Source organism: Rosa chinensis, chromosome 2 (assembly GCF_002994745.2).
Source record: "Rosa chinensis cultivar Old Blush chromosome 2, RchiOBHm-V2, whole genome shotgun sequence".
Classification (NCBI taxonomy): domain Eukaryota; kingdom Viridiplantae; phylum Streptophyta; class Magnoliopsida; order Rosales; family Rosaceae; genus Rosa; species Rosa chinensis.
Genome location: NC_037089.1, coordinates 67,947,755 through 67,969,073, shown reverse-complemented (window position 1 = coordinate 67,969,073; position 21,319 = coordinate 67,947,755). Strand labels below are relative to the sequence as shown.

The 21,319-nt window shown below is 38.9% G+C and overlaps 1 long non-coding RNA gene across 2 annotated transcripts; it reads left to right on the top strand.

The window, feature by feature from the left end:
* The first annotated feature begins 343 nt into the window (after window positions 1-343).
* On the top strand, window positions 344-20,786 carry LOC121051887. 2 transcript variants are annotated; one of them, XR_005807377.1, is made up of 3 exons: window positions 344-409; window positions 19,225-20,180; window positions 20,484-20,786. It is a non-coding gene; the product is annotated as an uncharacterized LOC121051887 (long non-coding RNA). The 2 variants fall into 2 exon arrangements; XR_005807376.1 differs by lacking the exon at window positions 344-409 and having other exon boundaries at window positions 19,150-19,372; window positions 20,046-20,180.
* Window positions 20,787-21,319: the final 533 nt, after the last annotated feature.

Here is a 21,319-nt window from a genome sequence, read left to right as displayed (position 1 = left end):
GTTGAAAAAATACAATACTAATATAAAGAATTTCGATTTATGGAATCTGTCTTATGATGGACTGGAAGCTGGTGAGTGGCAAATAGCATTTCATTTTGTTGTGTTTCCCAGTTACTTTCTTCATCTCAGCTTCAATTTCTTTGTTTCAAATCTGTTAAATAATTCTTCTAGTTTGGTGTAGCTGTTCATGGTGGTTAGAGGCCTTCGTTTTTGGAGCAGTTATCAATTCTAAAGTTAGTTCAAGTCATGCATGCCTTAGTTGACCGTACATGATACTCTAGCCTTTTTGACCATATATACCTCCCTGGTATCAGAACTGTTGTAGTATATATGATTCACATGTACAACATGAGTCATAGTATAAATGTCTATATCATGTATACAATAGGTACTTGAGTGTATAATGTAGGTATAGAGACTTGTGTGACAAGCTTTATGCCAAAGGGCAACAAGCATGGCAAGCTGTGATCATTGCAGCCACCATGTGGAGCTGCAGCCCTCAATCAACCAAGAGAGATTGTTATCATTTTGAGTTTCTCTTAGAGCATTCACACTAGGTTTGTATTTCTATATAAACCCTCCATTGTGAGATGAATAAACACACATGAATCAGTCATTACTCTCTCCTCTCTCTCTGTTATTTTGTTCTTGTCCTAAAACACGTTATCAGCACGAAATTGCTCTAGAATTAGGATCGAAATTGGAAAGAGTAGAGGTAGTTCATAATTCGATCGAAGTCATTTTTTCAAACCTACAAAAAACCTCCAAACCCTAGCTCATATCATAGCCCTTGATTCAAGAAGCCCAGAACCGGTTTCAGAACCCCCAGAACCGGCCGGAAAACGCCCGAACCGGCTGCCGGAAGTTCTGAACCGCTGCCGGACCGCTGTCGAGTCCTGCCGAAGTGCTGCCGAGTCCTGCCGAGCAGCTGCGCAGAAGCTGTCGACAGCACCTGCCGAAGACCTGCCGAAGCACCTGCCAAGGGCCTGCGCAGCAGCTGCCGAGCACCTGCCGAGGGCCTGCGCAGCAACTGCCGAGCTGCTGCCGAGCAGGTGTCGACAGATCTGTCTAGCGATTTTTCAGGCGACTTTCGGACAACTTTCCGGTGACTTTTCCGGCAACTTTCCGACAACTTTTCCGGCGACTTTCGGACAACTTTCCGGTGACTTTTCCGGCGACTTTCGGACAATTTTCCGGTGACTTTTCCGGCAACTTTCCGACAACTTTTCCGGCGACTTTCGGACAACTTTCCGGCGACTTTCCGGTGACTTTTCCGGACACTTTTCCGGCGACTTTTCGGACATTTCCGACAACACTATTTCAAGGTATTATTTACTAAAAGTTCCCGTTTTTGAGTTTTTACTCCTTTTTCCTCTCTTTCTTTTTCTCGGGAACTTGTGGTAAAAAGGCTGAATTATAGAAATTCACGCTAAACGAACTAAGATCGTTCGTAATCTATGAACTAAGAGTGTTCATAATGTTCGGACTAAGAGCGTCCGCAAGCATCTATCTATGAATTAAAAGCGGAATCGTGGGGATTCACGCTAAACGAACTAAGAGCGTTCGTAATCTATGAACTAAGAGTGTTCATAATGTTCGGACTAAGAGCGTCCGCAAACATCATTTTTTTGGTCTAATCCAAATATTATTGGAAATAAATTTCTTGGTAGCATAGCTCGGAAATCTTATTATCTTAGCTTTCGTGGAAGTTTAAACTCCGAAACTAATATATTCTCTCTTCTTATTTTTCAGGATGTCGAATGAACCTAGACTCGATTTTCCAATGCTTGACTCAACAGGCTCGGAATACCATGGCTGGGTAACCGACGTTGAGAACCATCTTATTGCAAAAGGGATATTGCCCATAATCCAGGCACCTGACCAGGGCCTTGTGTTCAAACGAACACCCATAAAGCATGCTCAAGCAATAATCTTGATGCGACGCCACATGGATAAATCTCTAAGATTAGAGTACATGTCGATCAAAGATGCAAGAGATTTATGGGTAGCGCTAGAAGAGCGCTTTGGAAATATCCAAGATTCCCTCCTGCCTGACTTGAAGGTTCAATGGAACAACATACGCTTCTTCGACTTCAAGTCTGTTGCTGAGTACAACTCGAAAGCTCTTCGCCTCAAAGCCATGTTGAGGTTCTGTGGAAAGCCTCTCACAGAAGAGGAGCTAATTGAGAAGACTCTCTCCACCATTCCCGTCTCAGCAATTGTGATATCAAAGCAATATCGCACCGAAGTTAATGCTGGACGAATTACAAGGTTTAATGAGCTTATTAATATTTTTTCGGTAGCTGAAAAGCACGACAACATCCTTGTAAAGAATTATAATTCAAAGCCCATTGGAACCAAGAGCGTTCGTGAGACGAATTATAATGCACCCAAAAGAGGGCGCATGGAGCGGTACCCTAACAATATGGGTCCATATAACCGCCCCAATAAAAAAGGAAACCGCAACTTTAGAGCGGACACACGTGGTGGCAATTCCACACGTGGGAGAGGTGAAAACAGTAACAATATGGGCCGTGGAGGTCGCACCATGAGACATGGTAGTAACAGCAACCCTCCTAGGGAATAGCCACAACGTGGACAACCTACACCTCAAATAAAGGAAGGTAACCACAATGACAGGTGTCATCGGTGTGGATCAATTGAGCATTGGTTCAAGCAATGCCATGCAAGTACCCAACTAGTTGCAAGCTACAAGGGGTATATGCAATTGAGAGAGCAAGAAACCAATCATACTGAAGATGAAAATATCAATCTTGCTGAAAATATAGATGGTGAAGATAACACTCTCACCACTAAGGACTTCAAAGCTGCAAATAAAGAGCACGAGGATGCCGCAGACTTTGATTAGAATAGTCCTTTTCTATTTTCCAATAAACGGCAAATGTGTGCCTTAGTCAATAAATGACAATTGTATTGACTCTTTCTCATGTGGTGTACCCAAATGAAGTATGATGTCTAGGAAAGTAATTGAGATCAGGGTATTTAAGCGAGCCTCGCTCCACCAACATCTCTCTACTTCCCTGGTCATATTTCATTGGAATTACCAAACGGATTGAGCAATTACAATTTGTATAAATTTGATTGTATTTTGGAATAGACTTTGGAAACTTTGATGTAATCATTGACTATTTTCCGTATTAATAAAGTGTCGCATTATTATTCAATGTCATGGACATGTGTTAATTTCCGAACTTTATTACTTGAAAGATATAAAAGCCAATGGTTTTCATGTGAAAACACATTGTAAGAATGGACAAGAGTTCCTTTGCATCGCCTCTAATGACTATGGACATAAACGAGTATTAGAGAAACTTATGTGTCGCTCTAGTGGGTTGCATACAACCACTATTCGAGTCATTGAATCAAACCATGTCATAAGAGATGACTTATGGGATTCTGACACATATAGGCTTTGGCAAGACCTGTGATGCCCCAGAAATTCGTATTTATTTTCCGAGGATTTTCCGGAATTTAAATTATGGGTATTGGACGGTTCCGTGGCTCGTGGATGGAGCGGAAGTGTTTCGGGCGAATAATTAATTGAAGAATATGGTTTTAGGGGGGTTGTCAAGGGTTGACTTTTTATTCGTTGAGATTCTCCGAAAACTTCCTTCACGAAAGTTGTAGAGCGCGTCGATACGAGTTCGTGGACATGCGGAATACGTAAATCGGAGTTCGTATGAAGAAGTTATGGCTATGAAAAGAAGTTTCCATTTTAGTATAAATATGGAAAATCAGATTTTTTTTCATTATTCCTCATTTCCTTTTCCGGAAACCGCATTCCATCTCTCTCTTCTCTCTCGTCCGCGCCCTCAGAGTCGAAGATTTTCGACTGACCCGACCCGAACCCGGCGTTCCGACCCGACTTTTCCGGCCGACTGCGGCGGTCTCCGGCCGTGAAACTTGGCCAGACAGGATCGCCTCCGCCGTCTGGTCGTCCCTCTGGTGTTCTCTTACGGCGATTCCCCGTCTCAGTGGCAGTTCAAGACGGTGCAGACCGGAGAAATAAGACCCGACCGGAAAACACAGTTCCGACGTCGGCACGGCTTCGATTTTCTTGGGTTGAGTTCAGAACAAGCTCCCTGGTCGATCCTTGGTGTTTGTTTCGACCGGTTTACGTGAAAATTCGATCAACTCAGATTGGATTATTATTCACGGCTTGTGAGGTAGTTTTCGATCCCTTAAGCTTGTTTTCTGACTTCGATCCAGTTTTGAAAGTTCACAAGCATGCTGAGATGAAGCTTTTTGATGTTGGGAGTTTTGTGAGATTTTGAGTTTTGGCCGGCGGCGGTGCGCCACCGCCTGTGGCGGCGTTCCGGCCATGTATGGGACTGTTTCTAGTATTATATGTCTTCTACTCGTTGATACGAGCGTTTCGATATATAATATGCAAATTTTGGAGTTCGGATGGATTTGTTATGATTTTTGCCGTTTCATATCGGTGAATTTATTCGATCCGTGAGGATACGAGCGTCCGATCGACTTGTGGCTTGGTCACATCGATCGTGGGCGTATTCCGAAGACTTTGGGAGGTCTCGGATGTGGTTTTGCCTCGATTGGCGCAACTTTGGGGGTTTTAGTTCAAAACAGGGGTTTCGAACTTAAATCAATTGTGAATTATTACTAAGTGGAAACCGATTGTGATTAGGTACTTGACGAAGTATTTGGACGAGTTATTGGTGATAGTTTTGGTTCGGTTCTGTATAGAAGACGCAGCGGGAGTTTCGAGGTGAGTAATCTCACGAAGTTCATATCACGAACGGGTTGACCCTATTGCTTTGAGAGTTATTTAGTTAACTGCAAACTATAGATGGTGTTAGTGACATTTCTGAGTAGATGACTATGTGTGTATATATATATATTATGGGATGTATATATATGCATACGTATTCAAGTATTAGTTGTGGATTTGTGGAACAATATGCATGAGCGATGCTTTTTATTGTTTTGGGTTGTGGCTTTTGGAAAACAATTGGCCGGAAATGGTATTTCTATTGTTTTGAAAAGTGTTTGAGGATTTGAGAGTCACAGGTTGTGATTTCTCCTTTTGATTTGATTTGACGTTTTGATCTGAGGGTCAGGTTGGCCTAAGGATCCGGGGTTGCAGGTTGCATCCTCACGGCAATATTATATCGTAAGATTGAACCTTGGCCGGGTGACAGGTTACGATTCAGTTAGAGCTCTAGTCTGTCTGCCATCGTACTTTAGGGATCTAAGTAGGTTACTTAAGATTCCTGAGTACATGTTTTGTCCAGGTTGGACCGATTTGTTGTTTTGTCCAGGTTGGACTGATTTGTTGTTTTATCCGGGTTGGATCGATTTATCATATTCTACTTGTTAGGTTAACAATGGGTATGATTTATTTGTACTGATGCTCTGTCCAGGTTGGACCTATTTACTGTTTTGTCCAGGTTGGACCTATTTACTGTTTTGTCCAGGTTGGACCTATTTGTTGTTTGTCCAGGTTGGACCTATTTACTGTTTTGTCCAGGTTGGACCTATTTGTTGTTTGTCCAGGTTGGACCTATTTACTGTTTTGTCCAGGTTGGACCTATTCGTTGTTTGTCCAGGTTGGACCTATTTGTTGTTTGTCCAGGTTGGACCTATTTACTGTTTTGTCCAGGTTGGATCGATTTATCATATTTGAATTGTTAGGTTAACGATTTATATGATTTTGTCACGGTGTGACTTTCGTTGTTTCTTTTGGGAAAAGAGTATTGTTTTTGAAAGCATGGTATGTTTTCCTTATTCGCGAGTTGAAAGGTTTTCCTCGTTTTTGGCGTGAGTTGAGCATGTGTGGTTTGAGTTACTCATACGGGCTTGCAAAAGCTTACCGGGTTTGTTGTGTGGAAACCCGGTGCACCATTCCAACGGTGTAGGGGTTAATCCCGCAGGTTAGGATAATCGCGTTGAAGCTGAGGTAGCGCCTTCGCAGCTTTACGGTAGGAAGCCAATTTTGTGACTTTATCGTTATAAGGACTTCCGTTGTATAGTTACTCTGAGTAGCCTTTACGTTTTATTTTGTTGTTGACAATTTAATTCATAAGGTTGTGTAATATATAACTCTTTGGAGCGAGTGTATATTAACTTTGGGGGTTCAGAGCATCAATATGTGTGTAAGTTAAGGGAAAAAGATTTCAGGTATTTTGTATTGATGACTGGACTTTCACGCATATATAATTATGGGGTTATATATATCGATTTTCATGTGTGTAAAATCAGGGGCGTGACAGATTGGTATCAGAGCGTAAGGTGCATATTTGGTGACAATCAATACTCCTCGAGTGATGGCCCGTCTGCAGCGGATCCCCATCTGATGCTCTTCGGTATTGATATAGTCATTGGGTATGCAATGAGTGTTGGAATGTGAGTCTTCAGGGTAGTGTTGGCTCAGTGAGTAAGTTGTAGGAGCTTAAGGTAGCTTCTAGGAGTTATAGTCTTTTGAGGAATGAGGACCATTAGATTTAACTCTTATTTACGTAGGGGATAGAATTGTATCTTCTGACGTAGTGTGTGATTGATTTAGTCATAGCGATGACTTATACTTGTATTTGAAGATTTTACAAGTATTAACCAAGGTTGCTATGCTCCTTAGGTTATGGATTCACAAGGAGGACGAGCTAGGGGTCGAGGTAGACCCAGAGGCAGGGGTAGAGCCCGAGGTAGGGGCAGGATTCCTCCTCCTGTTGAGGAGATATTCGAGGATGAGTTCGAGGCATCGAATGTTGAGCTTCCTGTTCCACCTGTGGTGGAGGTTGCTAATGTTGTAGATCCTACTCGTTTGTCAAAGTTGGCAAAGGAGATTTCGAGGTTGGGAGGAGTTCCATTCCAGGGAGGTACGGATCACATGTTGGCAGATCAATGGATCGAGAACATGAAGACCTACTTCGAGATGGTCGTCTGCGACGACATTGAGAAGAGAAAGATTGCGGCGTTTATGCTCCAAGGTGATGCAAGGGTATGGTGGAGCGGCACACAGAGAGTTATGGATGTGTCCACTGTGACCTGGGATGGTTTTGTTGAACTGTTCAGGAAGAAGTACTTTCCACCTTCTGTGAGGGAGCGATTGGAAAGGGAATTTGTCTCGTTAGTCCAAGGGACTAAGAGTGTGAGGGAGTATGAAGCTGAGTTTTCAAGGTTGTACCGCTTTGTGAGACAGATGGATGCTGAGAGCTTAGCTTCGAAGTTTCAGTGGGGACTGAATGCTTCGATCAGGCGCGATGTCGGTGTTTTGGAATTGAAGACGGTGGAGAGCCAATAGCGCTGCCACAAACGCCTATGGTAGGTCCTTATAAATAAGTGAGCAACTTAGTTGGATTTGAGACTCCAACAATCGTCCGCCACTTAAATGCCCTTGCAAGGCGATCTCTTTCCCGTTTGATTTACGGATGTCACTTTGATAAGACAGTCTTCCCATCGTTAGGGGGAGATAAGAACTCGAATGTTCAGCAGGAACGACAGGAATTGTCGTGGTCTGTCCCCACTATGTCTCATCTCGATCCCTATTAAAAGTGACGAGATCACACACATTTGCTGCAAAAATGCCTGCAAGGAAGGACGTCCCTATAAGAGGACGTAGCACCACCCTACACAGAGGTAGGCAAGGTGCCAACGCCATAGAAAGTGGCACTCTGGTGTTATAGGCCATGGCCCCAGCTAAGATGCGTGGGAAGCCTGTGGATTCGAAGGATACTTTGGCACAATCCTTGAATCATCGACACTCAAACATCCGTCTTATGAGCATCTTCCAGATTATGGTTATCGTTGGGGGACGCCTCAACGTCAAAACCTATTTCTGAGAATATAGAGCTCTATGAAAATTACACTAGTGTACATAAGACGTGGAATAAAAACTCCATCATAATTGATGATGTATTTGCGCATTTTGATGCACATGAGTTTGTTGAGATCGATGATTTCGAACCACGCTCCGTTGAAGCATGAAAACCAACGTAGAGAAATTTGGCCTAAATGGAAAGATGTGATCCAGGTTAAGTAAGATTCTCTAACGAAGAGGAAGGTCTTTGAGCCAGTGATGCCAACACCTCCTTACATAAAACCTATTGAATAATGGGTCTTCGTTAGAAAGTGTGTTGAGAAAAAGAGATAGTAATCTCGCCTTATGGCGCAAGGCTTCTCACAAAAACACCCTGGTATTGACTACGAAGAGACATATTCTCTCGTAAATGGATGTCATTACACTCCACTACCCTGTCAGTTTGGTAGTTTCCAAATAAACTGAACATGCAGCTTATAAAATGTGGTCACTATGTATCTATGTGGGGATCTAGATACAGAATATACATGAAAGTTCATAGTGAAACTTTGGTTACCCAAATCAAGTGGCTCTAGACCACGGAGCGCGTTTGCAATAGAGTTGAAACGCTTACTAAATGTGACTACTTGATTGGGAAGGGATATGCCCGCGCGTTTCCATAACAAGTTTCGGATTTTATCACGGCTGTCATGCTGGACATGATCTTCATTAGAAGCCCTTAAAGAGTTAAGGGAAACCACTGAACACTTGAAATCCGAGTTTGAGATAAAGGATTTTGGGGGAACACGATTATGCCTCAGTTTGGAACTTGAGTATCGTGTTGATAAATGCTTAGGCATTTTGACAAAGGTCAAACCTTCAAGCACCCCATAATCATTCGTAGTCTTGATCCTAAAAAGGATCCTCTCCGTCTGAAGGATGATCAGACGAAGATGTGCTAGAGGCAGAAGTGCGAATAAACGCATTATTGTAAAAGATATACTTGTTAGCTAAAAGTATAGCTCTGCGCCAACGCGACACCATTGGATTGGTGTAAAAGATATCTTTCGGTACTTGAAATGTACGATCGATATGGGCTTATTCTATCCCTACAAAGAGATGATGGAATCAGACCCATCACACACTAGAAACGCCGCCAAACGCTGGCCTGCGTTTTCTATTTCTATCCCAAAATGACATAAGTGTTTTTGGAAGGTTTTGCTGATATTGGGTATCTGTTGACCCATACAAAGGCCTCCCCAGAGTGGTGAAGTGTTCACCATGGGTAAAGACCGCGATATCTTGAAAGTCTACAGAATAGACCTTAGTCACTATATCTTCGAACATTGCAGAGATTATTGCTCTTCATGAAGTAGTTCGTGAATGTATATGGACTGGATCCATAGTTACGCATGTTCGAATAATTGTGGTTTGAAGTCTACCACAGATGAGCCTATAAGCATTTAAGATAAATGCTGCTTATTTTGAAACAAATGAAGCAAGGCTGCATGGAAAGCGACAACATCAAGCATAAAAACAGCAATAACAGACTCTCCTCAAAAATCAATAAGAGGGGGAGATGTCTACATATATGGTCTCGAAACGTGAATAGTGTGTTGTGCTCTTTTTCCCTTTCGACCGAGATTATTTACTCGGCAAGGTTTTTAAATGAGGCAACGAGAGAAGCACCACGTTTGGGAGACACAAAGGAGATGTTGAAATCAGGGGGAGTATCCAGAAGTATACCCACTTGACCATCGTGTACTCTTTTTGTCCTTCGTCCAGGATTATTTTGTCTCATTGGGTTTTGTTACCTGGCAAGGTTTTAACGAGACACATCTTTAGCATGGTCGCCCCACTTATACTACATCCTGAAGATGTTTTGATTTCAACATATATGCTTTTGCTCATCTTTTCCCTTCGACCACGGGTTTTTCCCACTGGGTTTTCCGGGCAAGGTTTTGTTGCAGCAACTCTATTTGCATCCCTCTCGTAGACATATTATCTACTTATGAGGCTGATAAGAAGACTCCACTTATCTCCGAAGCTGTGATATTACTACTCCACACTCATGCGCGTTGTTCTCTTTTTCTCCTTCGACCAAGGTTGTTTTGTCCCACAGGGTTTTATTACTTGACAAGGTTTTTAACGAGGCAATTTCGAGGCGCACGACCTAGACAATACTATTGACATGAAATATCCAAGGGGGAGTGTTGTAGTATATATGATTCACATGTACAACATGAGTCATAGTATAAATGTCTATATCATGTATACAATAGGTACTTGATAGGAGCATTTTAATGCGACGTTTTAACTGCATTTCCCTACATTTCTTACGTTATTTCCTTATTAAAACCCTGTTTATGAAAGTTTCCATTCTTTGATTGGGAAAGTTTCTATTTGTAGAAAGTTTATATTTTTGTAGTTTCTATTTATCATTTTTAGTAAGTTGCCATTTTTCATTTTAGGAAAGTTTCTATTTTTCTTATTAGTTTCTATTTTTAGGACCTAGCCTCCAAGCAAGTGGAAAATCTTGAGGAGGAAAATCAAAGTTGCAACCAAGTGGAAAATCTAGAGGAGGAAAATCAAAGTTGCAACCAAGTGGAAAATCTTGAGGAGGAGAATCAAAGTTGCAACCAAGTGGAAAATCTTGAGGAGGAAAATCAAAGTTGCAACCAAGTGGAAAATTTTGAGGAGGAAAATCAATTCAAGTTGAACAAGTGATAAACAAATGGGAAGATATTTTTTACAAATTTGTCTAACATATCTAGCCCTTCATTTATGTTCATCTCCACCCTCCATTCATCATTTTTTGGGCTATAAATACACTTCTCCTCTCACTCTCAAAACACATTCCTTCATCCATCTCATCTTCTTTGTCTCTCCATTTCCTTTCCATTTTCCCACACACATTCCTTCATCCATTTCATCTCCTTGTCTCACCATTTCCTCTCCATTTTCCTTAGAGACCAATTCCTTCATCCATCTCATCTTCTTTATCTCACCATTTCCTTTCCATTTTCCTTAGTCACCATTACCAATTCCTTCATCCATTCCATCTTCCTTGTCTCACCATTTCCTCTCCATTTTCCTTAGTCACATCTTCCTTCATCCATCTCATCTTCTTTGTCTCTCCATTTCCTCTCCATATTTCTTTTCATTCTCTAGTTTTCTTGTTCTTCATTTTCAAGCCAAGAGAAAGAGAAGCCATGCAATACATCAATTTCCTAACCGCCATCCACCCTTGTGTCGTCCCTAGAAGATTGCTTGCTTTCAAGGATCTTCAAGTTCTTCGTCTCAAGGCTTTATCATTCATCTTTCAAGGTGTATTATATCCTTTCTCTTGTTTTCTTTGTTTGATTTTGTAAGACTATGAATTCTAGTTAACAAATAATGTTAAGGGCAAAGTTTAAAGCCCGTTTATATGTTTTGAAATAAAGTTGTGATTTCTATATGTTGATTTTTATGTTGCTTATGTGTGATTGTTCGATTGAATTTGCTTGATAGAAAACTTTTATATGTTTATCTTATTTGGGTCGACACTTATAGGATTTGCATGTAATTGGTGCTAGGTTTAAGAACATGAAATCGACTTTTCGTTTTGTGTAACTTGAATCAAAAGTAGTAAAGGTTCTGGACAAGAATCGAATTTAATTGAAGAGGATTGCAATTAGGTGGACTTTTCCATAACTAAGTTGTACACTTGAGTTGATAGCCTTTCTCTATGTCTAATGCGTTGAACATGTCATGATTGACTAGCTTTCTAGGGCTTGATTGCATGTTTGATAGGATTAATCTAGGTGCTTTCGCTTAGGTTAATTAGCATTGAAAAGTAAAATATGGGAAATCATTTGCTTTCGAATGTTTCACATGATCAACTCCTCTCTCATGACATTTAAAATCAACTATAGGAATTGTAATTGGATTTCTTGCATATGGATGTGGTTTTGATCTTTGTTCCTTGCGATTCACCCTTGTATATATGTTTTTACATTTTCTTTATTTTATTTATCTTAATTTTCAATTCTATAAATCTTAAACCCCCCCATTTATTTGTGTTTACTTGTATATATTTATTCTTTATTTTATTTTTGTAAATAATACTTTATTATTTTAATTCTTTATTTGTTTATACAATTGTATATATTTATATTCTTTATTTTATTTTTGTAAATAATACTTTTCTTTATTTGTTTCACAATTACAAGTGTACCCTCAATCCCCGGAATAGAACGATCCCTACTTACTTATACTACTAACGACATTTCAGGGTTAAATTATGCGCTTCCCAAAGGCGCATCAATTTTTGGCGCCGTTGCCGGGGATTGAAAAATCACTTGCTAAATTGTATCATTTATTGTATATATTTGTTGTTTAAAAATTGTTTAAAACTTAGTTTAAATATTATTTATATTATTGAACACGAATTTTAATTGTAGGTTGTAAATTGAGAGGAATAGGTGAAGTCTCTTTTGTTAATATTGGCCTAAACCCCTTATTGGTACCTAGCTCAGGTCCCTTGAGGTTGAGGGCAGCCTTTATTAACACTTGTTGAACTGTCTTCACACTTATGAACTTTCTCATCTTAGTAAGAAAGCCTATGTGAAATGGTGTCTAGGAAGGGGACAACGTTCATGACGGGTTTTTGAATCCAGAAGTGCTTGCAAATGGGCCTAAACCACTATGTGGGAGTAGCTCATGCCAAAATGGATTTTTCCTCTCTTGTTCGTCCTCCCCCACCTGGCCATTTCAGTAAGGTTGCCCAAACGATTTGAAAGGGAGTTTGTGTCTAGGCGACTATACTTGGGCCGCACGTCCACTTGATTTGCCGCTTGGAATTTGATTCGATATCAATAATGTTTATAATAAAAGAAATACTTGTGAATACTCTATATGTGTAAATTATTTTGTTGTTTCACACTTTAAACTTGTAAAAATACTTTTCACGTTTTATACTCACTTGTATACTTAACTTGTGTCTTATGTACAATATACTTGTTAATTATACTTGTAGTTTGTAATTAATAGTTATACTTGTTTTTATTTTGTATTTCTTTGTTAATTATAGTTACTAACTTTATTTAATGTAGGTATCGTCTGGCTGCAAGACGTAAAATACAAGCGCTACTTGGGAGGCAACCCATGCAAATCAGATTTGCTTTCTCTTTCCCTATTTCTTTTTATTTTTCAATTTTTCTCTTTAGTTTTTATTTTAGGATTTGTTTTCGTAAATGTCTTCTATCTATGCTTACTTATTACATTGCATGCTTTTACTTGATTACATTGAGGATAATGCAATATTTAAGTGTGGGGGAAGAGATTTATATTTTTGTCTTTCATTTTGAGTCCTATATATATATTTGTCTTTTATTTTTGAGTCCTTTATATATAAAAAAAATAATAATAATAAAAAATATTAAAAAAAATTTGCATTCATTCAGTCTTATTAAATTCAGCTATTTACAAAAAAAAAAAAATTTAAAAAAAAAATATAATAATAATAATAATAATAATAATACTAAGCCATGTCTGCATCTTTGTAGGAGTTGAGACTGAGCTCAAGGGAAATGTGAGAGCCACCGCCATAACCGCCACCTCCCTCGGAAGTAGTCTTCATGTTGCCCAAGATGTCCTCACCATGCATGGGGAATAGTGGAAGGGTTTCAATCTCCTGGTGATATTCTCCTCGTTGTTCCATGATCGATCCATCAGCACCATATCCGACACGTGACCCAAAGTTTAGATCAATGGATCTGTCAGTGGATCTATCATTACTAGTAGAACCAGTGGAACCAAAATTGAGATCGAGAGATCCACCAACCGGAACGTTCCGAAATTCCTTCAACTTCTGCTTCTCACGAGCCTTGAGGTTCTGGAACCAAAAGAAGACGTTTTTGTCCTCGATCTGCCCATACTGTTTCAGATGAAGGCAGATCTCTTGAATCTGCTCTGGAGTTGGGTACTTAAAACCCTTATCATAGTAAAGGCCCTTGAGGATTCTTAGTTGAGGCGGTGTGGGAGCCCACCGGTTATTAGTCCCGGCTGCTTGGTTGTTTCCTCCACCCTCGATTTGTTGCTGGGTTTGTAACTCCATTAGTTGCAGAGTTCGTGGTTCCATGTTGATGAAGAAAGGATTTGAGTTTCGAAAGAAAGGCTGAAGGGTTGAGAGAGAAAGGCTGGAACTCGGAAGAATTTTCTTTTGGAGTGAACAGTCGCTCAGAATGCACCTAATTATAGAACGAGTGAGCAGATCTCCACCGTTGGATGGACGACCTCTGAGATTAAATCTACGCGTTGGATTAAAGTCACCCGCAAACACGGAAAAGTTGTTGGCGCGTGGAAGACACGTGGGGGAACCAAACGAATCTCGAGGAGCTGTGACAGACAAGCTACAGCCGAAAGCAGGTTTAATTGCCGTGAATCAAGGAAAAGAAAGGACGCGTGGGGGAATCAAACGAATCTCGAGGATCCGTGACAGACAAGCTATAGCCGAAAGCACGCCATAAATCCAGGAAAAGAAAGGAATATTTACACGTGGGGGAGTTTCTTGGGCCGTGAACTATCATAACTCTTCTCCTTCCCGGAGAAGCTTTGTTAAAACCGTGTGCCTGTTGAGATTTCTACCCTATTTTGTGCTTTACATATACATCCTTTTTTGTCTCCTCCAGATTTTACTAAGGTTTGTCTAAGCGTGCAGTTTCAAATTCCTTCTACTTCCTCATGGCTCGAACCAAGGTAACCCCTCGCAGGGGCGTCAATCAACGCCGTGTTCTCTCTTTGGAAGAAGAAGGTCGTCAAGCGGCCACTAGAGCTGGGCTTACTCGTCCATGGGACCATCGTCCTATCCGTGAGCGTACCCGCAGTCCCCCTCCTCTGCCTCGTCGCTCTCCCAGACTGCATCCCGGAGAGTCTTCTTCCTCACCAGCTGCTCGTGCTCCTCGGCCTATGGCCACCCTGGAAAGCTTGTCGGATTTGATTGATGATTTGCGTTCCTCTCTCCGTGATGGTATTATGGTGACAGATTGGAGAGTCAATTGCATGATCGATTACATCTCTGAGATGAACTGCTCTTTGATCCGCTGTCACACTGCAATAAACAAGCTTGCTCAGGAAGTCAATAACTTGCAGAGTTATCCTCCTGGGTTTCCTCGCAAGGACGCTACTGCATCACAACATGAGGACCCGCCTCCGAAGGCTGAAACCAGCAAGAGGGCTGCCACTCGCCCGCATACCGCTCCTCCAAAGGAGTAAATGGAGGTACAAGTCTAGGCTGAAAGACTTTAAACATTAAGCGCTGCATGGGAGGCAACCCATTTCAACTGTAGCTGTGGAGGAGACATCAAACGCAGATTTGCTTTCTTGAACTCTTCCTTCTATTTTATTTTCTTAAATTTTAAGTTGTTTTAGGTTTCGTTGTGTTCATTTTCTCTTCTATGCTTGATTTATGCTTTGCATGATTTATATTTGTTTATACATTGAGGACAATGCATGAATTAAGTATGGGGGAAGGGTTATTGCTTTATTGTGTTTTTAGTAGTTAGTATATAAAGAAAAAAAAAATAGTTGATGTTGTGATACACTAAGGTATATTGGATTAAACATAGTCTTGAAAAAGGGTAGCTGTTTCAGTCCCATTGCACATCGAGACTCCCTGTTCCCGTACCTAAGTGTTGAAATTAAATTAAATTGTTGAAAAAGAAAAAAAAAAAATTACTTTTGTTTTTGTTTTTGAGTCTTAGGATGCCCTTTCAACTGTCTAGGATGATTCTATATCTCTGAAATCATGATTAAAAGAGGATCACAAAATTGAGATGATTTTTAAAATGGTATTCTTTGGTTAATTGAGATATATGAAAAATGCATGCATGTGTAGTGGATATGGATTTCGTAACCTTGGTACAGAATATGAGCATGTTAGGATGAGTTTTGATTCATAAAAGCCCATGTGAGATATTTGAGCCATGTCCCTTTTTCTTGGAGTGATCAATGAAAAACATATTCTTAATTTCTTGGCGATGTTTTGATGATCTCATTATTCTTTCATCTTGATTGATTGCTTGCCATAGATTAAGTTTAATGGACTAGAGAATGCTAGAATTCACTCTTGTGCTTGTTGAAACGTTATATCAATACATGGCCTTGATTCTGGAAAGGATAGAGGCACCCTAGGAATTACCACCATTGCCATATAAACTTGTGTCCCTATTTGTGCCCGTCGTGGGACTCCCTTAGATAAACCCCTTTGAGCTTACATTAAGCATTTTCTTTCATCACCCTTAAATCCTTAACCCAGAACCTTAGTATAGCTACACTCCTACCCTTTGTTCTAAAAACTTAGCGGAGCTATATTTTGGGACTTTACTTGAGGATTTGGCATTGAGAAAGAAGATTGAGAAGAGGTGAAAGTTCAAGTGTGGGGGTAGACTTGTCCATGAGAAAAAAAAAAATTTATGTGAAAGCCGTGAAAAAGAAATGGAAAAGAAAAAAAAAAAATTGTGTACGGCTAGAAAAGAAAAGAAAGAAAAATGTTTATGGATTTTAGTCCTCCATACTTGGTGAGTTTGGAGTTTGTTTTGAATTGAAGACCCACTATTGGAAAATTTGGTCTTTGTCCAATTCACTAGTTCGAGGGAAGTTTAGAGTGAAGATTGGGCCTAACATGAAGACATTTGGCCCTTTCATAAAACCTCTATGGGATGTGACGTTTTGATATATCTTGGTGGATTTCTTGAGGTCTCTACATCTACATGTGCTCTGCTAGGTTTTTAGGACACTTTGATAAATCCTTACCTTTCATTTCTTTAAACCTTGAGCCTTAGCCCCATTACAACCTTTGAGAAGACCTTCTTGATCCTTAAGATGGGACAGCCCTTGATGTGGAGATGAGTTACAAGAGTTGAACCTATGGCTTGGGTCCATCCGTGCAAGTAATTGATATCATTCATGAGATCTTTTCAAAAAAATTATATTCACAAAGTGCTTTTCGTTTCTTATATATGTGAGCTATTTGATTGCCTCAAAATATTTTCTCTCACATATAATTGAGTGATTATAAGCTTTTAAGCATTGTCTTGAATTCTGAGAGAAGAAAGAGTGGATATACCTTGTGAGGATATGAATCATACTTGTTCGAAGCATGCTTAACAGAAACCATCACCATTATTACAACCAAGTCCTACTTGTGTATGTGTGGATTATATGTTTTAATTAACTCTTGAATATCTACATATTGATTCTTGGTTGAGTGCTAATCTTGATATTGTGAAAGTAGGAGATTTCTGAGACAAAAAGTTGAAGGGCAATAGAGTCATTGTTTTTGTAGAGTCTTTAATTTTCGTTGAGTCTTAGTGTGTGTCTTAGTGTGATTTTGCTAAGGGACTAGCAAAAGCTAAGTGTGGGGGAATTTGATAGGAGCATTTTAATGCGACGTTTTAACTGCATTTCCCTACATTTCTTACGTTATTTCCTTATTAAAACCCTGTTTATGAAAGTTTCCATTCTTTGATTGGGAAAGTTTCTATTTGTAGAAAGTTTATATTTTTGTAGTTTCTATTTATCATTTTTAGTAAGTTGCCATTTTTCATTTTAGGAAAGTTTCTATTTTTCTTATTAGTTTCTATTTTTAGGACCTAGCCTCCAAGCAAGTGGAAAATCTTGAGGAGGAAAATCAAAGTTGCAACCAAGTGGAAAATCTAGAGGAGGAAAATCAAAGTTGCAACCAAGTGGAAAATCTTGAGGAGGAGAATCAAAGTTGCAACCAAGTGGAAAATCTTGAGGAGGAAAATCAAAGTTGCAACCAAGTGGAAAATTTTGAGGAGGAAAATCAATTCAAGTTGAACAAGTGATAAACAAATGGGAAGATATTTTTTACAAATTTGTCTAACATATCTAGCCCTTCATTTATGTTCATCTCCACCCTCCATTCATCATTTTTTGGGCTATAAATACACTTCTCCTCTCACTCTCAAAACACATTCCTTCATCCATCTCATCTTCTTTGTCTCTCCATTTCCTTTCCATTTTCCCACACACATTCCTTCATCCATTTCATCTCCTTGTCTCACCATTTCCTCTCCATTTTCCTTAGAGACCAATTCCTTCATCCATCTCATCTTCTTTATCTCACCATTTCCTTTCCATTTTCCTTAGTCACCATTACCAATTCCTTCATCCATTCCATCTTCCTTGTCTCACCATTTCCTCTCCATTTTCCTTAGTCACATCTTCCTTCATCCATCTCATCTTCTTTGTCTCTCCATTTCCTCTCCATATTTCTTTTCATTCTCTAGTTTTCTTGTTCTTCATTTTCAAGCCAAGAGAAAGAGAAGCCATGCAATACATCAATTTCCTAACCGCCATCCACCCTTGTGTCGTCCCTAGAAGATTGCTTGCTTTCAAGGATCTTCAAGTTCTTCGTCTCAAGGCTTTATCATTCATCTTTCAAGGTGTATTATATCCTTTCTCTTGTTTTCTTTGTTTGATTTTGTAAGACTATGAATTCTAGTTAACAAATAATGTTAAGGGCAAAGTTTAAAGCCCGTTTATATGTTTTGAAATAAAGTTGTGATTTCTATATGTTGATTTTTATGTTGCTTATGTGTGATTGTTCGATTGAATTTGCTTGATAGAAAACTTTTATATGTTTATCTTATTTGGGTCGACACTTATAGGATTTGCATGTAATTGGTGCTAGGTTTAAGAACATGAAATCGACTTTTCGTTTTGTGTAACTTGAATCAAAAGTAGTAAAGGTTCTGGACAAGAATCGAATTTAATTGAAGAGGATTGCAATTAGGTGGACTTTTCCATAACTAAGTTGTACACTTGAGTTGATAGCCTTTCTCTATGTCTAATGCGTTGAACATGTCATGATTGACTAGCTTTCTAGGGCTTGATTGCATGTTTGATAGGATTAATCTAGGTGCTTTCGCTTAGGTTAATTAGCATTGAAAAGTAAAATATGGGAAATCATTTGCTTTCGAATGTTTCACATGATCAACTCCTCTCTCATGACATTTAAAATCAACTATAGGAATTGTAATTGGATTTCTTGCATATGGATGTGGTTTTGATCTTTGTTCCTTGCGATTCACCCTTGTATATATGTTTTTACATTTTCTTTATTTTATTTATCTTAATTTTCAATTCTATAAATCTTAAACCCCCCCATTTATTTGTGTTTACTTGTATATATTTATTCTTTATTTTATTTTTGTAAATAATACTTTATTATTTTAATTCTTTATTTGTTTATACAATTGTATATATTTATATTCTTTATTTTATTTTTGTAAATAATACTTTTCTTTATTTGTTTCACAATTACAAGTGTACCCTCAATCCCCGGAATAGAACGATCCCTACTTACTTATACTACTAACGACATTTCAGGGTTAAATTATGCGCTTGCTTTGAGCGCGTCAGTACTTGAGTGTATAATGTAGGTATAGAGACTTGTGTGACAAGCTTTATGCCAAAGGGCAACAAGCATGGCAAGCTGTGATCATTGCAGCCACCATGTGGAGCTGCAGCCCTCAATCAACCAAGAGAGATTGTTATCATTTTGAGTTTCTCTTAGAGTATTCACACTAGGTTTGTATTTCTATATAAACCCTCCATTGTGAGATGAATAAACACACATGAATCAGTCATTACTCTCTCCTCTCTCTCTGTTATTTTGTTCTTGTCCTAAAACAAGAACTATATTGAAACAGAATAAGTGGTTATGTGGGGATTGATGTGTTTTTTTCTTTTTCTTTTTCTTACCTAATTTTATCAAGCGTATGTGATTAGTGGGAAACTACCACACTTTCTAACTTATGAAATTGTGATGTTTTTCCGTAAAATTAAAAAGTCATGTGTGTCTCTTTCATTACAGAAAGTTGACAAATAGAAGAAATTAAAGAGGGAGAATTTGTATTTTCGAATTCACACACATACGAAAGCAACTGGTTGGAATCTATAAGCAAACCATGCCATGTAAAGCAAAGCTTTCCCGCCTGATCAACTACTCTGATTTTGTTCTGTCTCCTAAGTTTCCTTAATCAGAGTAGTAGTTTCCTTTTTTTTTTGAGAAAAAGCTCTGATTTTGTTCTGATCAACTACTCTCCCTCTAAAGTCTCAAACCCAGTTACAATGTAAAAAAATAGAAGAATTAAAATCTGGGTTCTTTGCATTTCCTCAGTAGCTACATGGTGAAAAGGCCATCAAGTTTCATCTTTAAAACGTGAACTTTTACTAGATTAATGTATTGTTGATTCCACAGGGTACAGAGCAATACGCAAGGATGAAGATTGCTTAAATGTATCGACTATCGAGAAGGTAGACATGCCATGTTGACGGTGCGGGGGCCGAATGAAAATATGCCACGTGAAATTTACTATCCCAAAATACCCTTAAGGTATCGCGATTATTAGAAGCTCATTAGCTGTGACGCTACCATACGGCTGAGTGGATGATGAGACATTCAAACCAAAAACAAGCTTCTAAACGGGAAGAATATTTATAATTTTTGAAACGTGCTAATAAAAGTTAAATGTGAGAATATCATATTAAGATTAGTTTGCCCTCATATCTACTCAATATCTAGATGGGAAGAACATCACTTTATAATAAAGTCTCCTTATGCTTGGCGCTATGAAAATTAAATTATAACATGAGGACATCAAGTTTATTAATCTAATGTTGGTGTGGTTATATGCAGTCATGGCCAATATAATACAGCGGTTTACTTGAAACTTACAACAGCACGCGTATTCGTAGATATCAAGGAGTCCAGCCACAACTCTATGTGCCTTCTTTCACATTGAATTTCACTGCTCCATCTCTATCACCCTGCATTCATATTGCAGCTACCGGAATTGCTTAATCCAATGTCGCTTTAACACTCTTGCTGGAGCAGGGATCGGAAAAAGAGCCAAGCTGTACTGTACAAGGATGGGGAACATAGCAATTAGGGCATATGTTCTCTCTTCAAGACTAACTACAACAAGCTCGTAACTCTATTAAAAAGACACTCTTTTCATAGATATATATATATATATATATATATATATATAAAGTTCTTATAAAAAGACACGTGTTCATTAGTTGGTTCAATTAAATACTTAAGTTTGTTTCAATACCACCAAAACAAAAAACACATACTTAAGTATGTTTTGTTGGACTCATAATACAAAACAGACCGAACAATGAGATTTGTGTGGTTTTGAAAATGAGAACACTTTGAAAGATTAGATATCATTATTATAAATGAACGAATATCACAGAGAAGTTAATATCATTTAATTATCACTTTATTTAAAAAAGAAAAAGAAAAGAGTAATATGATTATATAGGCTAATTGCAACTCACTAACTATAAATCAGAAACCAACAAACCATATGGTGGACTATACAATTTTAACTTGAAGGAATCATTTCCTAATTGGCTAGTTGGTACTCGGTACAAGACCTATGATTTTGATCAAATGGGTCTACACAAGTATCATTCTCGTTATGGTTGTGGTCAATTTGCATCTTTTCAGACCAGGTAGGGCAT